Raw genomic sequence first — 27,180 nt, forward strand, 5'->3', positions numbered from 1 at the left:
ACCTTCCCCCTGCTTCCTTAATCTTGCAGCGACAGATGAAATTACCCATGTTCAGGATAATGAGAATATGGAGTCGAAAAATTTATGTATCACGCTGCGATGGAGCCATTGCTTTCTGGTCAGTGGTTATGGTGGAAACATATGTACACTTGACAGCAAAAAAAGTGGGTCACTGCCGAATACAACCAACATAACGTAGTTGTGTTGCAGGTCGTCTAAACACCAAAACCCCATGGGGTACAGTCGTTTGACTACACACAATGGGTACCGCAAGAGACAACTAGTGACCAAAGGTCTTTGTGGCAGTCAGTCTAAGCGTCAACTAATATGATCATACAAAACATATTATCTTAGCGATGAGACGTCCCATAACACTTATAAACTAACCTTAATTACAACAAGTGACTATCCAAAAGTTCTGAGAAAGCGGATTATTTTACATATATCGTACAGTAATCCTTCATCTAAATTAAATACCTGAAACAACATATGGAGTTACAAAACTGTACAGCAATTGGAAAAAAAGTTTTTGCTCTCGAAAAGGTTTTCCATCCACGTGCTGAACGTCGCTCAACGGCGAGTGGCTCTGGAAACTGGATATTGGACGAACAAGTAAAAAAACGCGATTAACGGCAACAAGCACTCTACGGAAATCTCAACATTAACAGCGAATCACCGGTATCACCAGTAACATCATTGTTCTTGTCACACATCAACAGTTCGTGTACACAAATTTGAACTTTAAATGACATGACAAAAGTCGTCGTTCTGGACCTGGATTCAAACCCAGCACCTATAGCCATTGCTAATTAAGTTAAGTTTTGTTTGTGCCTTATAGAGACCCGATAACAAGGCATAAAGAGACGTGTAGACGTTTGCACCCGTATCCGTTATGAATTCAGATCCTGAAAATAAATGACGAAAATTTTTGTCCTGAACTGGTAATCCTGTCATAACAGTTACCTCCCTGGGAACTATCCCCAACGACGTTTAATATGGTGTCATTCACAAGGAACAAGGTATGCTCATGTTTAAAATTGAAATGCCCTCTTGTAAAGCTAGTGACAGGAATGCGAACCCAGCTTCTAATCGGATAGTTAACGAAGTGCGTAAAATCAGAAGTTAAATATCAAATGTTTTCATCAATAGCGAGATGTTGGAACCTTAAATGACGATAGAATTGTTTTTGCCTGACTGGGATTCGAACACAGCATCTAGCGCCCTCGTTTCCTAGCCAGGAACAGACGATAAATAGCTATTGCTGGTTCACAGTAGCGAGATGTGCTCACATTTAGCTAGACATCAGACGACGAAAAGTTCTGTGCTGAATGGAATTCAAACCCCGCACACGTGGTCATGAAGACACTTTACCTATCAAATTCTTTTCCAATAATAACTAGGAGTGGCATGTTTGTACTTTCAATGATGTGATGAAAAATACTCTGCTGGCTAGAAGTTGAATCCACAACATATCGTCGTTGGTGATCACAACGAACACAACGTCAAACCCAAATCCATTTTCGTCGGTAGGATGGAGAGGAATGTTTGAACTTGAAAAGATGTAAGAAAACGTTTGATTTTGTAATGTTTTGATAAAAAGTTCATTATATGGCAGTGAGTTGAAACGAACACGTTACAGCTGACAACGCACGAAGAGACGTTGAAAATGCAACTATTTTTCACCAGTAGTTCGGAGTGCCCATGGTAGGGCTTGAAATGAAGTAATGAATATTTTGTGCTGATCAGGATTCGAAACCAGATAGGTGCCTTTCGAGGAGCCCTAGAAGAGTTTGCAATCTTGGGGAACACAGTGAAATCGAATTCTACATCTACATCTACATCTACATGCATACTCCGCAATCTACCATACGGTGCGTGGCGGAGGGTACCTCGTACCACAACTAGCATCTTCTGTCCCTGTTCCACACCCAAACAGAATGAGGGAAATACACTCCTGGAAATTGAAATAAGAACACCGTGAATTCATTGTCCCAGGAAGGGGAAACTTTATTGACACATTCTTGGGGTCAGATACATCACATGATCACACTGACAGAACCACAGGCACATAGACACAGGCAACAGAGCATGCACAATGTCGGCACTAGTACAGTGTATATCCACCTTTCGCAGCAATGCAGGCTGCTATTCTCCCATGGAGACGATCCTAGAGATGCTGGATGTAGTCCTGTGGAACGGCTTGCCATGCCATTTCCACCTGCCGCCTCAGTTGGACCAGCGTTCGTGCTGGACGTGCAGACCGCGTGAGACGACGCTTCATCCAGTCCCAAACATGCTCAATGGGGGACAGATCCGGAGATCTTGCTGGCCAGGGTAGTTGACTTACACCTTCTAGAGCACGTTGGGTGGCACGGGACACATGCGGACGTGCATTGTCCTGTTGGAACAGCAAGTTCCCTTGCCGGTCTAGGAATGGTAGAACGATGGGTTCGATGACGGTTTGGATGTACCGTGCACTATTCAGTGTCCCCTCGACGATCACCAGAGGTGTACGGCCAGTGTAGGAGATCGCTCCCCACACCATGATGCCGGGTGTTGGCCCTGTGTGCCTCGGTCGTATGCAGTCCTGATTGTGGCGCTCATCTGCACGGCGCCAAACACGCATACGACCATCATTGGCACCAAGGCAGAAGCGACTCTCATCGCTGAAGACGACACGTCTCCATTCGTCCCTCCATTCACGCCTGTCACGACACCACTGGAGGCGGGCTGCACGATGTTGGGGCGTGAGCGGAAGACGGCCTAACGGTGTGCGGGACCGTAGCCCAGCTTCATGGAGACGGTTGCGAATGGTCCTCGCCGATACCCCAGGAGCAACAGTGTCCCTAATTTGCTGGGAAGTGACGGTGCGGTCCCCTACGGCACTTCGTAGGATCCTACGGTCTTGGCGTGCATCCGTGCGTCGCTGCGGTCCGGTCCCAGGTCGACGGGCACGTGCACCTTCCGCTGACCACTGGCGACAACATCGATGTACTATGGAGACCTCACGCCCCACGTGTTGAGCAATTCGGCGGTACGTCCACCCGGCCTCCCGCATGCCCACTATACGCCCTCGCTCAAAGTCCGTCAATTGCACATACGGTTCACGTCCACGCTGTCGCGGCATGCTACCAGTGTTAAAGACTGCGATGGAGCTCCGTATGCCACGGCAAACTGGCTGACACTGACGGCGGCGGTGCACAAATGCTGCGCAGCTAGCGCCATTCGACGGCCAACACAGCGGTTCCTGGTGTGTCCACTGTGCCGTGCGTGTGATCATTGCTTGTACAGCCGTCTCGCAGTGTATGGTGGGTCTGACACACCGGTGTCAATGTGTTCTTTTTTCCATTTCCAAGAAGGAATTACTGGTTATATGCCTCTGTACGAGCCCTAATCTCATCTTATCTTCGTGGTCTTTCCGCGAAATGTAAGTTGGCGGCAGTAAAATTGTACAGCAGTCAGCCTCAAATGCTGGTTCTCTAAATTTCCTCAGTAGCGATTCACGAAAAGAACACCTCCTTTCCTCTAGAGACTCCCACTCGAGTTGCTGAAGCATTTCCGTAACACTCGCATGATAATCAAACCTACCAGTAACAAACGTAGCAGCCCGCCTCTGAATTGCTTCTATGTCCCCCCTCAATCCGATCTGATAAGGATCCCAAACGCTCGAGCAGTACTCAAGAATAGGTCGTATTAGTGTTTTATAAGCGGTCTCCTTTACAGATGAACCACATCTTCCGAAAATTCTACCAATGAACCGAAGACGACTATCCGCCTTCCGCACAACTGCCATTACATGCTTGTCCCACTTCATATCGCTCTACAATGTTACGCCAAAAAATTTAATCGGCGTAACTGTGTCGGCTACACATGGAGTATTCAAACATTACAGGATTCTTTTTCCTATTCATCTGCATTAATTTATATTTATCTATCTACCCTATCCAAATGATCATTTATGTAGATAGAAAACAACAGCGGACCTACCACACTTCCCTGGGGCACTCCAGATGATACCCTCATCTCCGATGAACACTCATTTCGAGGACAAAGTACTGGGTTCCATTATGTAAGAAGTCTTCAAGCCACTCACATACTTGGGAACGAATCCCATATGCTCGTGCCTTAGGAGTCTGTAGTGGGGCACCGAGTCAAACGCTTTCCGGTAGTCAAGGAATATGGTATCCGTCTGATACCCGCCATCCATGGTTCGCAAGACATCATGTGAAGAAAGGGCGAGTTGCGTTTCGCAGGAGCGATGCTGTCTAAAGCCGCGCTGATGCATGGACAGCTACTTCTCTGTCTCAAGGAAATTCATTATATTCGAGCTGAGAATATGTTCAAGAATCTGCAACAAACCGATGTTAAGGATATTGGTCTGTAATTTTGAGGATCCGTACTTCTACCCTTCTTATATACAGGCGACACCTGTGCTTTTTTCCAGTCTCTCGGGACTTTACGTTGGGGAAGAGATTCGTGATAAATGCAAGCTAAGTAAGGAGTCATGATGCAGTAGAGTAGTCTCTGTAAAACCGATTTGAATCCCATAAGGACCTGGCGATTTATTTATTTTCAACCCATTCAGCTGCTTGACAACTCCAGGGATGTCTTTCACTATGTTCTCCATTTGGGAATCTGTACGAGACTCAAACGGTTGATTGTTTGTACGATCCTCCAGCGTGAAAGATTTCTCAAATTCTAAATTTAAAATTTCAGCTTTCTCTGTGCTGTCTTCCGTTGCCAGGCCAGACTGATCAGTGAGTGACTGGATGGAAGCCTTCGACCCGCTTACGGATTTTACGTATCACCAGAATTTCCTTGGGTTTTCAGCAAGATCGTTTGCTAAGGTATGACGGTGGTAGGGGTTGAATGCTTCGCGCATCGCTCTTTTTACAGCTACACGAATCTCTACTAACTTTTTCCTGTCCTCATTCTCCCGATCTTCTTGTACCTCGAGTGCAACTGCCTTTGCTTCCTGAGCGTTCTCCGAATTGCGCTGTTAAACCATGGTCGGTCTTTTCCGTCTGTAGTCCACTTTTTCGGCACATACTTGTCCAATGCGTGATTTGCAATGTGTTTAAAATTTGCCCATAATTCTTCCACGTCCATCAAATGAAGTCGCTTCATTTACTAAGTGGGATGCTAACAACTGCTTACCTGCTCTTTCTAGTAAGAATACTCTCCTAGACTTCTTGAATTACTTTTTGACTTTCGTAACCATAATCGTGATGACAACATCATGATCACTAATCCCTGTCTCAACACTGACACCCTCGATGAGGTCTGATCTGTTCGTGGCCACCAGATCTAAAATATTTCCATTAGGCGTTGGCTGTCGATTTAGCTGCTCAAGACAGTTTTCGGATAATGTGTTCAAAAGTAATTCACACGACGGCTTGTCTGTACCACCGAATCCCAGTCCAGCACCACAACTTTCAACGTCTCAGTTTCAAATAAAGTTTCATTAAATGAAAAACGTTTACTAGTTTACGACGGCTTGCTGGAGACAGAGTCTCTGCCTTCTGGGGTTTCTCCATCTGTCACAGCTCAAACGAATGCCGCTGTGCCCCAGTCGGCAGCGATCTGATGTTATCCTTACTGCGGATATTAAACTACGGAGCTTACTGGCGTTCTGCACTTGTCGTTACTAGGTTGAAGGAGAGTTACTTGTGTGTGTTAAAAATCTACGCCTGGCGTGAGATGTAAACCTACGCGTTTTACACATCAATACAAAATTAATCCACCAGACCACAGAACCCCCTGACAAGCATATAATTATCAATTGCAGAGTATTCATTTAGATTTAGATGCAGATGCCAAGGGACGGGTAAAAGGAAGGAGGGTGGGATCTGAGAATGGATAGAAGTGCAGAAGTGCAAAATATAAGCGTGAAATGCTTGCAAAGTATTACTTACTTAGATGTGTGCTACAATTCATTTTATCTTAGGACCGAGAGATAAGGAAGGAATGTTTTCAGAACGAAGAATGGGTTATAGAGAAGGGGAGAATACGGTTTCATAGGTGTTGAGACGAAGGATCACATTTCCCAATGTGTGGGCATACTGCGCGCTGTCCAGAGTTCCTTCTATCTTGTGAAGAATTCCCGCTCCTCTCGCAGAAATCCAACCCCAGCAGGTAACAGATAGCCGGCCATTCTTCTCGTCGTGGTTACATATTCACGTCGATGGCGAGTCCCTTGCGGCCTGTAAACGATTCGTGGACCGTCGTTATTGGTGGAAAACACCTTCTCATCAGTGAAAATGACGTTGTCCCACGACGCCCTCAGATGGAGCTCCGCAAATGCTAGCCGGTATAAAACGTTGTCTTCGCTGAGCTCTTGTTTCACGGCTGATCGTCGTGCATGCAGTCCAGCGTCCCTCAGCCTTCAGTGAATCGTGTCACTGGAGCCGGGGAAGTTGGTCTCCCGCCGCAACTGCTTCGCGTTCAGAAAGGGGTTTTCTGTGCTCCTAGACACTAGGTACCTGTCTTCCTGCTGTGAACTCACTCTCTTCCTGACAGAGCCAGTAGCCCTGTTAGTGGTGCGTCTTTCAAGGCAGATCCTCCACCATCTCGTTGCAGTGGTATGTGGTACGCCATACCGTCTGCCAGCTTCTCTGAATGAACATCCTCCTTCTTCAATGAGGGCGACGACTCTATTTCGAATAGACCTCTCCCAGTGAGCCATTACGGAAGACAGCCTGATGTGTATTTCTGCTTGCCGGTCTTATACTGATGCCAGGAAAGGAGATAAACATATTTACGTCAAACGGAGTGGCAGAGACATGCGGCGCAGCCGTGCTGGCTCGTCCCGGGCTGTTGGCCCACCAACGCCACCGCCAGCTCGCTCACTTCCGTCTCGCCTCGGCCAGTCTGGCTGGCCCATAACTTGGAATTCAGGCGTGAACCACTTTTTTTGCTGTCGAGTGTACCTCTTATAACTGTTGATTGGATACGCAGAAATTGTTACACCTTCCTAAGCTACATAATTAGATGTAGGTAGACCACTCACCGAAAAGGAGAAGCACTGAGTTGTCGGTAGGCTCACAGAAAAGAAAGAAGACTTCCTGGCTTTCGGAGTTATCGTTTGACGGTACAGACTAAATTACACGCACGCACAGACTCACTCTCCCACCAGTGATGAGCTCCTCTTCGAACTGAGCTCCAATGAGCAGCAAAGACGTGTTGGAGATGCCGCGGACACTGGTGGTATATAAATCTCATGGCGCCCGCAATACGGCCCGACAAACCAGGGTGATGGTCTGGGGTACCTTTTGATTTTATAAAATGACCCTTACAGCACGGCGTTACTTTGGCTGTATTCTACTCCCTGTTTTGTTGTCCTCCATCGCAAGCCATTCTGCGTTTTTAATTTCAGCAAGATGGTGGTCGCCCTCACTCTGCGAGAGTTTCTGCTGCTTGTCTTCTTTCTTGTCAAACCCTACCACGGCCGGCAAGGTCACTGGATCTCTCCGTAACTGAGAACATTTGGAGCATTGTGGGCAGGGTTCTCCAACTTGCTCGGGGTTATGACGATCTCGCGCTGTGGTTGGACAAAATTTGCCAAGATATCCTTCTGTGGGACGTCCAGCAATCGGCCAATCAATACCAGGCCGAATAACTGGTGGCGTAAGGGCCAGAAGTGGACCAACGCGTTCTTGACTTGCTCAGTTTCTGACGCTCAGTCTACTGAATAGATCACCCGGATTTTATGAAGTCGTAATCATTAGTGTGTCTGCACATGTACATCACGTCTACCGATTTCTGTCACATTCGTATAATTCCTTTGAGCTGTGTCGTTTTCTTGTCTTAGATCGTATTTCAGTCGAGGCACGATAGCAAAATAAATCACTTCTGATAACTACTTTTACTTAAAAGACCATTGTCTAAGAACTAAAATGTAGATGATGATGTATTCATAACTCTGAAGCCAATTTCAGGTCCCTTGTCCTCTACCCAACAGAATCGTTTGATATACATCAGAAAAAAAGGTTTGATTTGTGATTTGGCATTTTCCTAGTGTTTTTTTTAGCCGTCCCACCCGCTTTCCCCCAGCTAAAATAAACAAATAAACACTATCTCCATGATAACAAAACCAACAACTTGTTAGGAATATGAAGGTCATTTTTTTATTTTTATTAATCGGCCTTTGACTTGTTTGATGCGGCCCACCATGAATTCCCATCCTGCGGCAACCTCTTCATCTCAGAGTAGCAGTTGCAACCTTCGACCCAAATTAGTTGCTGGATGTATTCCAATCTTTGTCTTCCTCTACAGTTTTTGCTCTCTACAGCTCTCTCTAGCACCATGGGAGCTATTCCCTGATGTCTTTACAGATGATCTAACATCCTGTCCTTTCGTCTTGTCAGTGTTTCCCCAAATGTTCCTTTCCTCTCCGATTCTGCACAGAAACTCCTCATTTCCTCATTCCTTACCTTATCAGTCCACTTAATTTTCATCATTCGTCTTTAGAACCACATCTCAAATGCTTTTCTCTTCTGTTGCGGTTTTCCCACAGTCCATGTTTCACTACCACACAATGCTGTGCTCCAAACGAACATTTTCAGAAATTTCTTCCTCATATTAAGCCCTGTGTACTAGACTTCTCTTGGCCAGGAAGGCCCTTTTTGCCAGTGTTAACCTTCTTCCGATGTCCTCATTGCTCCGTCCGTCGTTACTTATTCTGTGGTCTAGGTAGTGGAATTCCTTAACTTCATCTACTTCGTGACCGACAATCCTGATGCTAAGTTTCTAGCTGTTCTCATTTCTGCTGCTTCTCATTACTTTCTTCTTTCTTTTATTTATACCAAGTCTATATTCAGTACTCATCAGACTGTTCATTCCATTCAGCAGATCATGTAATTCTCCTTCACTTTCACAGAGGACAGCAATGTCGTCGGCGAATCGTATCACTGACATCCTTTAACCTTAAATTTTAATCTGACTCCTGAACCTTTCTTTTATTTTCGTCATCTATTCTTCGATGTACAAACTGAACAGTAGGGGCAAGACTACGTTCCTGTCTTACACCCTTTTTAATCCAATCGCTTCGTTCTTGGTCGCCCAGTCTTATTATTTATTCTTGGCTCTTTTACGTATTGTATATTACCCATCTCTCCGTATAGCTTACAGATATTTTTCAGAAATTTGAACATCTTTGCCCATTTTACATTGTCGAACGCTTTTTCCAGGCTGACAAATGCTATGAACGTGTCTTGATTTTTTTTTTAGCCTTGCTTCCATTATCAACCGCAACGTCAGAATTGCCTTCCCAAAGCCAAACTCATCGTCACGTAACACATCCTCCATTTTTTTCCATTCTTCTGTGTATTATTCTTGTCAGCAACTAGGACGCTTGGGCTATTAAACTGATTGTGCGATAATTCTCGCATCTGTCACCTCTTGCACTCTTTGTGGATGATATTTTTCGGAAACTCAGATGGTATATTGTCAGACTCATACATTCTACACACCAACGTGAATAGACGTGTTATTGCCATTTACCCCTGCGATTTTAACTCTTCCAAAGTGTGTATCAGTGTAGAGGCTTTCAGTGTATTCTTTCCACCTATCCGCTCTCTCCTCTTCATTTAAAACAATGGAATTCCCGTTACACTCTTAATGTTCCAAGCCTTGCTTTTAATTTCAAGGAAGCTTGTTTTGACTTTCTATATGATGAGTCAGTCCTTCCGACAGTCATTTCTTTTTCAATTCCTTCACATTTTTCATGCAAACATTTCATCTTGACTTCCCTGCACATCATACTTATTCCATTCGTCAGCGACTGCCTTTAGGGGCAGTTTTCCGCCCTGTTTGAGGAGGCCACTTTAGGTACGCTTTATGACGGCTAGGCCTCTGCTGGGGTACTCTCAATAAATAAGATGTCTGACAGTTTGTCGAGGAGTGGAAGTGTATTCTTCACTAAGAGCTTAAACCAAAGAAGTCTGTGATGTTGGTCCTGGGGTCTTGGGCGAATTCGACGTTCCGTTGGTTCAGCTCGGGACTTTGGGTAGGTCAGTTCATTTCAGGAGTGTGGTAATCCACATACAGTTGCCCCACAGATGCTTCTTTATGAAAGCGTTCACTGTCATGCTGGTAACTCTCTATAGCAATCAGTACACTGTGCACTAAAATCTTTTCACTTCTGAATGTAGCATTTTGTTAAGTGCAGTAACGGGACTAAACCCTAACCGCGAAAATCACCCCCTATTCCGTAACACCACGTCCTCTGCACTTCGCTGTTGGAAGTGTACATGACAACGGGTAAAGTTTTCAAGAAATTCGCCAAATCCAAACCTTTCCATCGGATCGGCCACAGGGCATACTGCGATTCATCTCTCCAGATCGCTCGTTAGCAGTCAACAGTGACGAGTGGGGCGTCGCTCTTTACAACACATTAAGTGTCGCTTAGTATTGATTACCGAAATGTGTGGCTTATGAGATGCTGTTCAACCACTGTACCGCATTCATTGTACATCCCTGCACACAGCTAGTGGGCAAGCCGCACAGCTAATAACACTTTGGAACACACGAGTGATTCCGTCAGCTGGGTTCAATGATAGACGGTCCCTGTTGGTCAGTGCATTAGGTCTACGTGGTCTTGGTACAGCTTCGGTTCTTCCTTCGCCTTTCTATTTCACAATCACGTCAGCAACTGTTGACTTGGACAGTTGCGGAACGGTTGGAAATGCCCATGATGGATTTGTCACTCCGGTGACATGCAGTGAAAGCCTCACTGGGTTCTACTGACCGACAAGACAGCACCCCCTCCCTACTTTTATACTGTCGGGTGTGGCTGTCGTGACATCTAGTGGTCACTTCCGCGTTAGATGTGGGATCTGGATATTTGTGATCAGACAGTGTAGGAAGATCTCAAGGTATCGACTGGACGATCTCCACTTTCCACTGTCCTGACTCTCATCTTCAACCTGCTGCTAAGTGCGTCCTTTTCATGTCACCCACCAGTCCTAGTCTCTTTCTTCCTCTTTTCCCTGATATCATCCCTTCGATCATTGCTCATTGCAGTCAGTTCCTTGGTAGCACCTATACTTTATATCCCAACCAGGCGACTTTCCTCGTTCTTATCATTTCGACTAGCCATCTTTCCTCCCTTATTCTTGGCGGTAATTCTTCGATCTACATTTCGCCAGACCATTTCACTTTTAGCTTTTTCTCCGCAACCACATTTCAGACTTATCCGAGTATTTTTACTGTTTGTTCTTTACTGTCTATCATTCTTATCCATATAACATTACATTCCAGACATAACAGCAGTTCTTTTAATTCTGTTGGAACCGTTCTTGCTGTCAACGTATCCGTCAGTTTTTTTAAAAAGGCTCTTTTGCACATAGATGCACTATCTGGTGAAAAGCATCCAGACACTCCTGTGTAATGCGTAACTGACGACTAGATGTGACGGGAGGCGGATACATGTGTACAAAAAGTAAGTGGGGAGTGTTGTGTAGTCAGCAGAGAAGCAGTAACAGCAGTATATTGGTCAAGAGGGTGCAGTACCTTCGAACGTAGACGTGTCATTGGACGTCACCTGAGCAACAAATCCATTAGGGATATTTCAACCTTTTTATAGGTTCCTAGTTGGCCTTTCATGTGACTGTGAAGTGGAAACGCGAAGGAACAACCATAGTTCAACCAAGACCGGTCACACTTCATGGGCTGACTGACGAGGACCATCTAGCATTACGGAGGGTGGTTGTAAAAATGACCTAAAATCAACGGAAGGTCACTCTTGACTTCTAAAGTGCTGCTAGTGGTCCAGCCTGCATTACGACTGTGGTAGGGAGTTAAAAATAATGGGCTACAATGGTAGTGCAGCTCCTTATAAGCCTCACATTTCGATAGACAACGCTAAGCGAGGCTCGAAATGGTGCAAACAACGATGTTACTGGACAGCGGATAACTGGAAAAGAGTGATTCCGACTGATCAGTCAGTCTATATTCTGTGGCCATCCGATACTCCGGCTTGAGTTCGGCGAATACCTGGAGAACGTTAGCTGCTGTCACGTGCTGTACCAAGAGTGATGTGCGGAGGAGGTGATGTTACGGTACGGTGATGTTTTTCGTGGTGAGAGTGTGCTCCCCTTAGTGTGAATACGAAAACGCTACGCGCGGAAGTACAAGAAAAGCATTTTACTGCATTGTATTCTGCGTACAGCAGAGAAACAAGTCGAAGACGCTAAGTATATAGCATGACAATGCATCCATTCCCGGAGCGCGGGAAAACGAGCACTTAAATGTTTCTGTGCGAGCTGTGATTCTGCTTACACCACTCTTGTCCGCCGTATTCTGGAGTATTTCTGTACGGTGAGGGATCCGCATCAGGTGGGACTGACGGATGACATCGAAAAAGTTCAAAGAAGGGTACCTCGTTTTGTATTACCGCGAAAGAGGCGATATAGTGCCACAGACACGATACGGGAATTGGAGGGGCAATCATTAAAACAAAGGCGTTTTTCGTTGCGAGCTGTGATTTTGACCCTCAATAAAGAAAAGTGTAAGCAGTTTCATTGGTAGACCTGTTGCACTTTCTACATGTTCTGCCAATAAATCGCACACTTTGGTTTGCTCTACCACAATATTATCTATGTGATCGTTCCAGTTTAGTTTATTTGTAATTGTAATTATGTAGTTGAATTTACAGCCCTCAGATTTGTGTGACTTATCGCGTAATCAGAATTTAGCGGATTTCTTTTAGTAAGCATGTGAACAACTTCGCACTTTTCTTTATTGAGGGTCAAAATGGTTCAAATGACTATGAGCACTATGGCACTTAACATTTGAGGTCATCAGTCCCCTAGAACTTAGAACTACTTAAACCTAACTAACCTAAGGACATCACACACAGCCATGCCCGAGGCAGGATTCGAAACTGCGACCGTAGCGGTCGCGGGGGTCCGGACTGAAGTGCCTATAACCGCTCGGTCACTGTGGCCCGCTATTGAAGGTCAATTGCCACTTTTCGCACTATACAGATATCTTATCTAAATAATTTTGCAATTCGTTTTTATCATCTGATCACTCTGCAAGACGGTAAATGACAATATCATCCGCAAATAATCTCAGGGCTACTCAGATTGTCTCCTATGTCGTTAATATAGATGAGGAACAATTCAGGGCCTATAAGATTTCCCTGGGGAACGCCGGATATTAGTTCTGTTTGACTCGATGACTTTCCGTTTCTGACAGGAAATCACGAATCCAGTCGCGCTAGTGAGACACGCAGTTTGGTTAGGAGACGCTTGTGAGGAACGGTGTCGATAGCCTTCTGGAAACCCAAACATATTCAATCAATTAGACATCCCCTGCCGATAGCACTCATTACTTCATGAGTATAAAGAGCCAGTTGTAATTCACAAGAACGATATTTTGTGGATCCGTGTTAACTATGTGTCAATAAATGGTTTTCTTATTTCATCCATTCGATTTCAATTTTCTATCACAAATCTAAGTAACTATGTAAGATTTTTCTTGTTCCATGGTCTTTCCTTCCAGTTATATTTTGACAGAACCATCATGTTTAGAGATTCTCATCACTTTCGTCTTTCCTAGATTTGTCTTCGCTCCGTACTCTTTTGCCGCTTTTAAAATGTTTCCATCGTAAATTGTAGTGGTTCCAGCAAACTCTGCATGGTCGTCTGCATACTTCAATGGCTTATGGCAAGGAATCAATATTAGTAGCATCAGTAGTAGCTGTTAGATTATTTGCTTCTCAGATGCAATTAAGAAAACTGCTCATAACGACATATGATTTGTTTGCAGTATCGTTCACCCGGACAGCGACCAAGTGCCGTACTTAATTAACTTGCTACAGGAATTTATCAAATGGAGACGGCATGGACAAAATCTGAAAACACCACAAACACGACATGACGTGTTAGGATACGGTGTAAGAAAGCCGTTGACATTCAAAACAGCTTAAGTTGTTTAGGAATCAATAAATAAGTGTCCTGTGTGGTTTTCAAGGGGATAGCATACCACTATTCAGTTCAGGTAGTGATGATACAGTAGGAAAGCGATCAAGCGCCGTTCTCTCTGAAGTTACAAAGGCTCACTAATGTTGATATATGACGACTGTGGTGGCCAGGGGAGATGCGACAATTCATCCTCGTGCCCACAAAATCAGCCCTGGACGATGCCAACAGGAGACCTCTCGCCTTGGAACAGAGCACTATCATTGTGGAACGAACATTGTATCCTACCGTGGACTGATTAGCCAAAAGGATCACATAATCGTTGGTAGTAATGCCACCTTGAAGACTAACTATGGGAAAAGTGCAATACCACGATATGTGTTCCGTGGAGGTGGTATTCCCGGTCGATTCTCGGTCGTTGGACCTCCGTGTGGTAGCGTGTGCGCGGGCAGTCAAGTTTGGGCGCGAGCGGCGCGAGGATTGCCTTTTGCTTCGGACGGTGGGTACCTGCGCTCTGTCGCTGGCCAGGGCTGGTCTTACTTGCTGCTCCCCGGGTCGGTGGTTACAGTTAAGAGTCCTGCATGACCGAGTAAGCAAGCACAAAATGCGGGTTGGGGCGAGCACACCCTAACTGTGGCTGCGCGCATTAGTTCTAGTGACCGAGCACAGATGCCGTGACTTCAGACACATTACACGTGTCATTATCCGTGTGAGACTGCAGCCAGTACGGGCTTCTCATTTGAGGTGTCTCTCTCTCTCTGTAATCATGCAGTGCGAGGAAGCCAGTTCAGTAAGACGTAAGATTGAAACCAATGTTTATACATTGAAGAGGCGGGAAGGTCTAAATAGCCAAGTATGGAGCACATTTTTGTTGGCTGTAGACGAAAACAGTGCGTCTACTGTGTACGTATCGTGCATAAACTGCTCCACATTATTGTGTTTCCAATGGGGAACCACTCATTTAAAGAAACACAGTTGCAAGAAACCTCACAAAGATACAGCTCCTTCAGGGATACAGGCAGTAATAAAAAACAGTATTACAGCAAAGTGTGTTGCAGTGTGTGCGAAAGATATGAGACCTTTTAATGCTGTTTGCGGTGAAGGTTTCCGAGAACTAGGACAAGCATTAACACATCTAGGTGCGCATTGTGGAAAAGTTAACGTGGCAGATGTCATGCCACATCCCTCTACTATAGGCAGACATGTCAAAGAACAAGCTGATGTAATACGAAACAGCATAATGCCTTCTGTTATTGCAGAAGTTATTAATAAACATGTGCTGCGACAGTTGATATGTGGACTGATTCGCATAACCAGGTGCACTATTTGACGCTTACAACACATTACATTAACACAGATTGATCTCTTGTGATCAATGTTTTATTTACAACAAAATTCCCGGACGTTAGGAAGACGGGAGTAAATATTATAAAAGAAAGTGCTCTATGACTTTAGCTGTGTTACGCACCCGCTCTTGGAAACGTTACTTTTGTATTAAAAGAGAGAGAGAGAGAGAGAGAGAGAGAGAGAGAGAGAGAGAGAGAGAGAGAGAGACAAATACATTGTGTGTGTGTGTGTGTGTATGTGTGTGTGTGTGTGTGTGTGTGTGCGTGTGTGATAGACAGAGAGACGTTGGATTTGTACAGAACAGTGCAGCGAGCCAGGGCGACGCGAAGTGAGACGTCAGCGGTGACCGGTCATGCTCGGTTATCCGCGTGTCCGGAATCCGGACATCAGACATGGGGCGAGTACGTGACCGAGCCGAGTCGTGTGGGACCGGACACAAGCGGCTCGGTCCCTCCGTCAACAGGCGAGCTGTGACCGGTCAAACACTGAGCGTTGCAGCACTCTAGTTGGAGGACTTGCGGTCAAATAAGGCAGAAGCGATAGACAACAATCCATCAGAATTTCTAAAATCATTAGGGGAAGTGGCAACAAAACGACTATTCATGTTGGTGTGTAGAATATGAGTCTGGCGACATACCATCTGACTTTCGGAAAAGTATCATCCACACAATTCCGAAGACGGCAAGAGCTGACAAGTGCGAGAATTATCGCACAATCAGCTTAACAGCTCATGCATCGAAGCTGCTTACAATAATAATGTACAGAAGATTGCAAAAGAAAATTGAGAATGCGCTAGGTGACGATCAGTTTGGCTTTAGGAAAAGTAAAGACACGAGAGAGGCAGTTATGACGTTACGGCTAATAATGGAAGCAAGGCTAAAGAAAAATCAAGACATGTGCATAGGATTTGTCGACCTGGAAAAAGCGTTGGACAATATAAAATGGTGCAAGCTGTTCAGGATTCTGAAAAAAGTAGGGGTAAGCTATAGGGAGAGACGGGTCATATACAATATGTACAACAACCAAGAGGGAATAATAAGAGAGGACGAGCAAGAACGAAGTGCTCGTATTAAGAAGGGAGTAAGACAAGGCTGTAGCCTTTCGCCCGTACTCATCAATCTGTACATCGAGGAAGCAATGATGGAAATAAAAGAAAGGTTCAGGAGTGGAATTAAAATACAAGGTGAAAGGATATCAGTGATACGATTCGCTGATGACATTGCTATCCTGAGTGAAAGTGAAGAAGAATTAAATGATCTGCTGAACGGAGTGAACAGTCTAATGAGTACACTGTATGGTTTGAGAGTAAACCTGAGAAAGACGAAGGTAATGAGAAGTAGTAGAAATGAGAACAGCGAGAAACTTAACATCAGGATTGATGGTCACGAAGTCAATGAAGTTAAGGAATTCTGCTACCTAGGCAGTAAAATAACCAATGACGGACGGAGCAAGGAGGACATCAAAAGCACACTCGCTATGGCAAAAAAGGCATTTCTGGCTAAGAGAAATCTACTAATATCAAATACCGGCCTTAATTTGAGGAAGAAATTTCTGAGGATGTACGTCTGAAGTACAGCATTGTATGGTAGTGAAAAATGAACTGTGGGCAAACCGGAACAGAAGAGAATCGAAGCATTTGAGATGTGGTGCTATAGACGAATGTTGAAAATTAGGTGGACTGATAAGGTAAGGAATGAGGAGGTTCTACGCAGAATCGGAAAGGAATATGTGGTAAATACTGATAAGGAGAAGGGACAGGATGATAGGACCTCTGCTAAGACATGAGGGAATGACTTCCATGGTAGTAGAGGGAGCTGTAGAGGGCAAAAACTGTAGAGGAAGACAGCGATTGCAATACGTCAAGCAAGTAATTGAGGACGTAGGTTGCAAGTGCTACTCTGAGATGAAGAGGTTAGTACAGGAAAGGAATTCGTGGCGAGCCGCATCAAAGCAGTCAGTAGGCTGATAAAAAAAAAAAAAAGAGTTGGATCCGTCGCCCGACTACCAGCTTTTCTGCCTTGCCCGACTGCGCCCTGTTGAGGTCCGGCTGACGACACTCGTGCTGGATCATGTTTCTGGCGGCGATTTCCCTGGACCGCGCCTTGGCAGGAGTTTGTGTCTGTGTTGCGCTCCCGGATATATTTTACAGGGGAGTACTTTTCGGTCCTCGGAAGTTTGGTGCTGTGTTTCAACGTGATATGGCTAAGAAGATTATCTTCGTTGTTATGATTGTGTCGGTAACGTGGGCAGACCCCAGTGTTGTGTTTCTCGGCATTCTGTGGGGTGATGTACCTTACTTAATGTGTTTTTCTTGGCGTTCTATTGTGCCGTTGCAGAATTTTGTTTAACCTTTTCTCTCCTTACTCTTCTGCAGAGCGCCTTTGGATCCTGTGGCCTGTAATTTCGCTTGTGCCAAGTTCCGGGGTTTTGGGGGATAATTGATTAAATTATGTTTTGGAATTTAAGGGATTGTGTGTGTTTGTCTGGGTTTTTGATGGCCTGTGCCGGAACGATTTCCCGTTTCCTCGCCCGGGTGTCGTACGTAAAGTTTAAGGTGAGTAAATTTTGGTAGACCCCTTCCAGTGGTTCGGTGGGCAGCGCCTGCACCCTGCCATCTCCGCCAGCCTGTGTGGCCGTGCGGTTATAGGCGCTTCAGTCTGGAACCGCGTGACCACTACGGTTGCAGGTTCCAATCCTGGCTCGGGCATGGATGTGTGTGTGTGATGTCCTTAGGTTAGTTAGGTTTAAGTAGTTCTAAGTTCTAGGGGACTGATGACCACAGATGTTAAGTCCCATAGTGCTCAGAGCCATTTGAACCATTTGTCCTATCTCCCTGGCTTAAGGTTGGCTCCTCTGTGCCCGTGCGCGAGTGGGCGACGGTGATCGTTTCCTGACTTGTTTACCGTTTCTTGCCGACTTCTCTGCATAGACTGCCGAATCTGTAATTTGGTCTATGCCATGTTATAGCTGCTTCAAGTTGGTTCGCACACTCCCCTTGGTAATGACATCTGCGAACCTATGAGATTGAATAATGTTTTGAACTATTGTAAGCTGGCGACCCTGTGTTAAATTTTATCTTGTTTTTGAGTTTTGGTTTAATTGTATTTTTTTAATTGAGCTAATTTTATCTTGCCCACTGCCACGATGTCGTTAATGTTAAAATCTAGCCTTGGGCTCCTTGCGAATTTTTATGTTGATAACTGATGCAGCATTTTAGTGTAATGATTTATCTTTTACGTTTTGGAGAAATTTTATCTTGGCAAATCCTTGGAGTTAAATTGTGCAACTTGTGTCTAAGATCTATGGAAATTTTGGGGTGGATTGCACTTTCTCGATAGGCCTATCACTTGTTGTTTTACTAAAGGCATTAAGGGATATTTGTTGAAATTTTTTGTAACAATCATAAATTTAATCTTACCTGTGAAGCCATAGTTGTGAAGAGTTGTTGTTTAAATTTCATTGTCTTCCCAGCTTTCCCTTTGCTACTGCATTAAAAGTGTTTGTTGTTTTGATTAATCGCAGCTGCATGCCTTAAAAAACACTAGATGATTTTGAAAGATTGAGAATTAGTGTATCTGTTCACTCTAATAAAGCCACCCTGTTAAAAAAAAAATTTGGTGCTACCATTTGTTTCCCCCTTTTTCCCCTTCCACGGCTCAATACGACTGCCCAAATCATCATCGAACGCCCGCCATATTTCAGTATTTGGTTGTAAACTCTGCGACCTAGACGTGGTTTCGCCGTCCTTCAGTCACATTTCACACATGCTCATGACAGTAGCGCACGTAGAGGCGACCAAATTCGACGTTTGAGAGATACTCCTTCCGAAGCGCCACGTGACGTGCGACCGTTTTTATCAATCCTTCCACACATCATAATTAGACTCTATTAAACCGAAAAAAAACGACCTAATCTAATGTCCGTCGAGGAATTAAAGTACGGATACTGATAAAGTTAAAGTCAATGGTTGCTGTATCTCAGTACTAAAACTCCTCGCTAATTTCCTCCTCTAAAGGATTATTTAAATGAGTAGCTGAAAGTTTCCTTGAATGCATGTTTAGCGACGGCTCGCAGAGCACGGATAGAGGAATCAATGTCGAACTATTAGTCACGAGGGGCCGCAGGTCCTTTCCAAAGTGCTCGTGCCGGTGTCTTGTTTCCGAGCAGAAGCACGCCGAACATGCACTGTACGCACTTCATCGGATGCCAATAGTGACTCCGTCCTAAGTGACGCGAGAGTATTAACATAAATCAACTGTTGATTGGCGACTCCATGGAGTGTTCTGTGCACCACGAACAGATAATGGACATAATTGGAAGGAGAAACAGCACTGGTCGTATTTTTTTGATTTATTATCCGCAAAATCGATTTTCGGTCACTTAGTGACTAACCTCAGTGGTATAATATACAATTAAAACAAGCTCTAAGCTTGTTGATACCAGTGCCTACCAATTTTAATTGTATATTACAGCACTGAGGATAGTCACTAAGTGACCGAAAATGGATTTTGCGGATAATAAAACAAAAAATACGACCACTGCTGTTTCTCCTTCCACTAAATCAACTGTGGTGTGGGAGAACATAGCTCACTGTAAATACATGGAGGAGCCCTTATTGGCTGGAAGATGAAATAGGACAGATAGTGGGAGTCAGACGCTGCCTGTTTCTGAGCTCCAGCACTAAATGTTCTCCTTTTGGAAATTACTGCGATATTAGGCCGTATTTCACTGGTTGCCACTCGGACGAACCTCTGCTTTTCGTGGTCAAAACCATGCATGAGGCTCATACTCACAAAGTAAGAGTACAAATTGACTTCTTGCTGGGAGAACATTGTAGAGCACTTCCCTCCGTTACTCGACATGGGACAGTTCATCAAGGAGACGGACTTCGGGCTCTAAGGGAGAGTAGATTTCGATTAGGACAGATGACACACAACAGCCACTGACGGGCACCAGTAAGTTTAAGTATGGTGAGGAACAACAGCGTTCACAAATAGATTTGTAGGAGACCCACAAAGACCACTGATTACCATTAAGACTGTCACATTTTTATTTCAGTTTCGCTTATTAGCAATCGCATATTCAACAAGCGTTCAATAAATGCAGTAGATACATTTGTTGTTCTTACCTTCCCTCTTCATTGACAATCGGCTGCCCCTCTGCGGCTTCCATGAAGTTAGTTAATATCGCAAATGCATACATATGCTAACTGGTTCATCCCAGAGGTATTGCCAATATACTGATACTTTAATTCAATTGCAACTTGTGTTGATACTTCCTGAATGTAACCACTCTACCCTACTGGCCGTTAAAATCGCTATAGCAAGAAGAAATGCAGATGATAAACGGGAATTCATTGGACAAATGTATTATACTAGAACTGACATGTGATTACTGCTGTTTGTGTATGAGAAATCGGTTACAGACTTTCCTCATGTCGGGACGTTGTAGGTGTCGCCACCGGCGCCAACCTTGTGTGAATGCTCTGAAAAGCTAATCGTTTGAATATCACAGCATCTTCTTCCTGTAGGTTAAATTTCGCGTCTGTAGCACGGCATCTTCGTGGTGTAGCAATATTAATGGTCAGTAATGTAAGTTTTGTCCCCTTTATGTTTAACTTGAAGTCTGTGGGGCTTTCTAGTGACCATTATTTCATTCAGTAATTGAGTCGATTCCCTGTCCTTATCATCTTTGTGAGTTACCCACTTTTCATGTATGTTAGGGCCACTTGTGTTTAATTAATTCAATGAGTAAGTTATCCATTGCGAGACATCTGTAATTCTATGGGGCGTGATCTGTGAATCTGTAAGGTCACCCGATACAGGTCATTCTGACATACACAGGGGCATGTCGATTGCTCAACTGTAACCTCACAGAGGCATACCAATCTGCCCTGCGTCAAAATCCATTACATGTTTGAAGCCAGTGCCGTCGCTACAACGATTCCCCGTCGTGTCTTCTCTGCTTACATACGAGTACTTGCTTTACCGTGTAACGTGCTGCTGACGCAATGACGTGGCATTCAATACCATTGTGGCCAATGCTTTGAGTCATTAGAGGGATTTAAGTGGTCAAGAACGATTCACAAAGAAAAGACGAACAAGTAGTAATAGCTGTAGAATAAAAGTATTGGAAATGAAAGAATTCAAAAGCAGGAAGGAAAAGAGAACACGTTCAGAACGGACTGAGGAGAGTGAAAAACGACATACTGAAAGGATACAAGAATAATGAGGAAAAGGAATAGTAAAAAAACAGAATATGGATAACTGAGATTGGTACAGGGTCTCCTGAAGGTCTGCTCGGGAGAAAAAACAATTATTATCGGAAAACGAAATAGATTTTTAGGATACGTTTTTGGGCTTTTAACCCGTGTGCCCTCATATGGTCACATGTTTATATGTGATGTGCTGTTGAGACTTAAATGGCAGCGAATAATGACCTGAAGAAGCATTGGTGCACTAATCAGCGAGGCATATCTGACGTCTATTAATATACGACGGGCGCTGAAATAAAGCAGCTAAGTACTAGCGTTTTCGTTCCACTGATTAACCCACTAAACTTGCGCTGCCCACTAAGTATTATCGTGGGTCTTGGGCAGTTAGCAGGAGTCGCTGCGTTTTTTACTAAAGTCGACTGCAAGGTCGCTCCAAGTAAGAGGCTGGTCGGCAGCTGCTTTACGAAGGCTCGTTGCGGAGGTGAGTGCAGGAATGCCCCCAGGGTGTCGCCTAAGACCGGCACGGAAGTAGCCTTTTCTCGTGTAGCGAGGTGTTCGGCTCAGGCTGCGCTGTGCTTAGTTTCAGACTGCTCTGGCGACTTATTTCCTTGGACTTTGTCTACGAACTCACATTTCTTATGAATACGTCAAGGGTAGTTATCTAATATTGTCCAAACTACCATGCTGTGTCGTTATTGTATACAATCATCATATGATAGCTGACAGCGCAACATTCACTTACCTGCAACCAGTTTCAACCTATTGTGGTCATTGTTAAGTGGTAACATTTGTCGGTCGAAGGTGCACGGAGAAACGAATTGTGCGCTACTGCTTCTATTTGCTGTTAATCTACGTAGAAACGAAGAGACTCCTAGGGTCCTACTGTACGGAAGAATAAGCGCACAGAATAAAAAAAAAAATAAAAAAAAAAACATCAGCACTTCGGCTCAGGACTTCGGCAAGGAAGAGTGTCCACAAGTTCTTCAAGTTTGTCATATCGAACTGAAACCATACATTGATGACTCGACCCCGCAGAGCTGCTAAAGAGCTGGGCTGTAGACTGCTGCATTTCGCCCGCTGTGCCAAATAGATACTTTCTATGGGAATCGGCTCATTTAGCGCACCAATTGAACTACGATACGGTTCCTGACCGGTTGTCAAAACCAGGAAGTTGTGAGTCCGGCCCTGCGATCACGGCTGTTGTCGTCTTGGAACACATCAGTTGCAAGAGCATACTCGAAGATGTAGAAGAAAGAACGACAACTACAGTCTGATTAAAATTGCTTGATAGTCGCCACTTCAAGCTTTGCAGCTCGTTTCGTCCAATCAGAGGGATGAATGTCACACACGAATCGTTCGCGGTTGCCAAAGTGCAACAACAACTAGTCAGACTCTTGTCTGGCATTCTTTCTTGATGTCTTTGGATCCCGAAACATAGGTCTGCCACTTTCACTTCGTATTTCATTGTACACGACAACCACGCCACAAACAACACACACGTATAACGGCACTAATGAAATACTCACGTCTCGTAGACAGCACTGACTAAACAATACTGGATACGTACATACAAGACAAGATTCGCGTCTCTCATGCGGTTGTCGTGATCATAGAGATCGGCTTATATTAGATAAGCGTCGCACGACATTCCGTGAAACCTAGGTTATGAACGCTTGCAATTCATCATTGCGACTGGCTGACCAACAGACAAAAATATAACACCCTGAAGCAGTGTTGTACATTAGCGCAGTAGTTAGCATTTTAACGTGTCATGTTGAAGTTGTCGTTTGGAATTTCATCACACGTCATGAAATTTTTTCGTTTCTACACTGAAGCGGCAAAGAAACTGGTATAGGCACGCATATTCAAATGAAGAGATATGTAAACACACAAAATAAGGCGCTGCGGTCGAAAACGCCTATATAAGACAACAAGTGTCTGGCGCAGTTATTAGACCGGTTACAATGGCAAGTTAATATGATTGAAGTGAGTTTGAACGTGGTGTTATAGTCGGCGCACGAGCGATGGGACACAGCATCTCCGAGGCAGCGATGAAGTGGGGATTTTTCCCGTATGATCATTTCACGAGTGGACCGTGAATATCAGGAATCCGGTAAAATATCAAATTTGCGGCATCGCTGCGGCCGTAAAAAGATTCTGCAAGAACAGAACCAACTACCACTGAAGAGAATTGTTCAGAGTTACAGAAGTGCAACGCTTCCGCAAATTGCTATACATTTCAATGCTGGGCAATCAACAAGTGTCAGCGTGCATACCACTCAACGAAGCATAATAGATATGGGATTTCGGGGCCGAAGACCCACTCGTGCACCCTTGATGACTGAACGACACAGAGCTTTACGCCTCGCCTTGGTCCGTCAACACCGACACTGGACTGTTTATTACTGGAAACATTTTGCCTGGTCGAACGAGTCTCGTTTCAGATTATATCGAGCGGGTGGACTTGTACGGGCATGGAGAGAACCTCATGAATCCATGAACCCTGCATGTCAACAGCGGACCATTCAAGGTTGTGGACGCTCTGTGACGATGTGGAGTGTGTGCAGTTGGGGTGATGCAGGACCCTTGATATGTCTAGATACGACTCTGACAGGTGACACGTACGTAAGCATCCTGTCCGATCACCTGCACCCATTTATGTCCGTTGTGCATACCGACGGACTTGGGCAATTCCAGCAGGACAATGGGATACCCCACACGCCCAGAATTGCTACAGAGTGGCTCTATGAAAACTCTTTTAGTTTAAACACTTCTGCTGTCCACCAAACTCCTCAGACATGAACATTATTGGATTTAAGGACAGCGCTGCAGGGTTCATGGTGTCAAATCCGTTTAGCACTGTTTCAGGTATTAGAGGCCATGTCACGTTATGTTGAGGCACTCCTGCGTGCACGCGGGGAGCTCTACACGATATTAGGCAGGTGTACCAGTTTCTTTGGCTCTTCAGTGTAAATCTTATCAAAGGAGTTGTTATTCAGTTAGATGGTTTCAATGTTTTTTGTTTCTAATCCATTACCAGAGGATTATTCCACGTAACCAATGACAATAAGAAATTACAGTTTGCTTTTAGCGCTGAAACTAAACTTTTTCTGAGTTGAGCTTACTTCTAGAGACTAGCTTTAACAGGCATAAACAAAGCGACCGTGAGCTTAATTCAGCCGCAGATTGTTGAATACTGCTATCTAGGATACATTATACGTGAAGAGGTTGTGGTTAATTTAGAAATGAGTCGAAAATTAGGGTTAAAAAACGCGTCTCCTGCCGCATTTCAGTCACTCAGCAGTTAAAATCAAAGGTCGACAGAGCGTCTCGCATTTCCGAGATACCTCGCTGCGGCAGCCTCCAACACCTGCTTCGCGTTACACATTAACAGTATTTGTCAAGTGAGTTACCTTTTTTGTGTGTTACTTTTAGCAAAGCGGTAGCCGGCGGCCGATGTGGCAACACCGTAGCAGCAAGTGTCAGACGACAGCTACCAAGTAATTTTAAATGGACTATAGTCACCGAGTATATATGAAGTAGACATACTAGTTCATGTTCCCTGTATCCAGACGAATGGGCCAAGGCGTGGTACGAAAAGCACGCCAAAGCTACCACAAAACTACTGCCAGCCAAAACTACACCCTCACACACACCAGCTTCCATGCATCATTGGGTTGGAGGTACATTTTGTAGATACGACAATGAAATTTTGTATCATACTTTACATGAAATTAACACTTTACTGTCAAGTTCCTTGGATTATATATATTTCACCCTTTTTATGGCATTTAAAACTTTAATTTAAAAAAAAATTTACGTTCCTTTTCTCAGAAACTGTTTAAGATATTTCTACATAATTTTCTTTGTTTAATCTCTCCGCATATAGTAAGCTTCCCTCTTGAGGTTCTTTTAATATGTGAACAGACGTTCTGACTAAGCCGAGATATGAGGCAAAGTGATGGGAATTTTGCACGGATTTTATATTATACTTAAATCCGTGCAAAATTCCAATCACTTTGCCTCATATCTCGGCTTAGTCAGAACTTCGAAATTTGCTACTCAGACGACATTTATTGGGTTTATAGAAAGAAGTGCACAAAATTGCATGGTTCTAGCCTTCATGGATTCTGAGGAAAGATACGTAGAATTTAAAAACCATTTTCAAGTTCCGCCTAACGTTCTTCTGTCCCCTCTTCAGAACACCCCAGATCTGCACTCAGGGTCCTCTTTCCCTCCGAGACTTCTCCTCTGGATTCTTAATTTCTGCCTTCTCTTTCCTTTACCAGGTCTTCAACTGACTTCCAGCTGCAGAAAGGCGCTGTACATCTATTTTTCCCAAGATTTCTTGAGTGAAATTCGCTATCTTAGAAGGCCATTCTCTCTAATACCATCACTGTCCCTAAGTTCCCATCATTAAATACATTATAAGTTGAAGTTCAGACAACAATAGCAAATGAAAATGTAGCAAAAAGAATAGCTTCTTCATATAAGAAAGCAGCTGGCTTGTTATTGTTTTTAAGACGCGGAACAGAGTCGTAGATGATCTGTAAAACCAAAGAGTATATATCACAGCCTTGTATATACATCATGTGTAAGTTTTCTTGAAAGTAATCTACGGAGTCATTGCTCGCCGAGCTAGTAATGAAGTATTTGTTCGAAAAGAGAGCGTCGCAGGAAGATCGCGTCACACAGTTAATTATTTCTCATGCAATTGGGATACGATTTCTTTCGGAACTTACTGTCCGTGAGTTCTACCAATAAACATTCTCTCTCCATACAAAAAGGCCTCGAAAGGCCCAACGGTACCGACCGACCGTCGTGGCAGCCGATAGGCGTCAGTGGATGTGGTTGTGGATGGGCACGTGGTCAGCACGCCATTCTCGCTACTGTTCTCAGTTTTCGTGATGGGAACCGCCACTTCTGAGTCAAGTAGCTCCTCTACTATCCCCACAAGAGCTGAGTGCACCCAGCTTCCCACCAGCAGCATTCAGCAGACCGGACTGTAGCCAATCCAAGTGATAGCCAAGCCCGACAGTGCTAGACTTCAGAGATCTGACAGGAACAGGTGTTACCACTGCCGTAAGGCTGATGGCATTCGTTCTGCTAATAAATAAAAAATAAACTTATTCACGCAGCCCCCTACTAACCATGGACCTTGCCATTGGTGGGGAGGCTTGTGTGCCTCAGGTATACAGATAGCCGTACCGTAGGTGCAACCACAACGGAGGGGTATCTCTTGAGATGACAGAAAAACATGTAGTTCTTGAAGAGCTGCAGCAGCCTTTTCAGTAGTTGCAGAGGCAACAGTCTGGATGATTGACTGACCTGGCCTTGTAACACTAACCAAGACGGCCTTGCTGTGCTGGTACTGCGAACGGATGAAAGCAAGGGGAAACTACAGCCGTAATTTTTCCCGAGGGCATGCAGCTTTACTGTATGGTTAAATCATGATGGTGTCCTCTTGGGTACAATATTCCAGAGGTAAAGCAGTCCCCCATTTGGATATCCGGGCCGGGATTGCTAAGGGGGACGTCGTTATCAGGAGAAAGAAAACTGGCGTTCTACGGATCGGAGCGTGGAATGTCAGATTCCTTAGTCGGGCAGGTAGGTTTGAAAATTTAAAAAGAGAAAGGACAGGTTAAAGTTAGATAGGGTGGAAATTAGTGAAGTTCGGTGGCAGGAGGAACTGGA

The sequence above is a fragment of the Schistocerca gregaria genome, chromosome 5, assembly GCF_023897955.1.
Source record: "Schistocerca gregaria isolate iqSchGreg1 chromosome 5, iqSchGreg1.2, whole genome shotgun sequence".
NCBI lineage: Eukaryota > Metazoa > Arthropoda > Insecta > Orthoptera > Acrididae > Schistocerca > Schistocerca gregaria.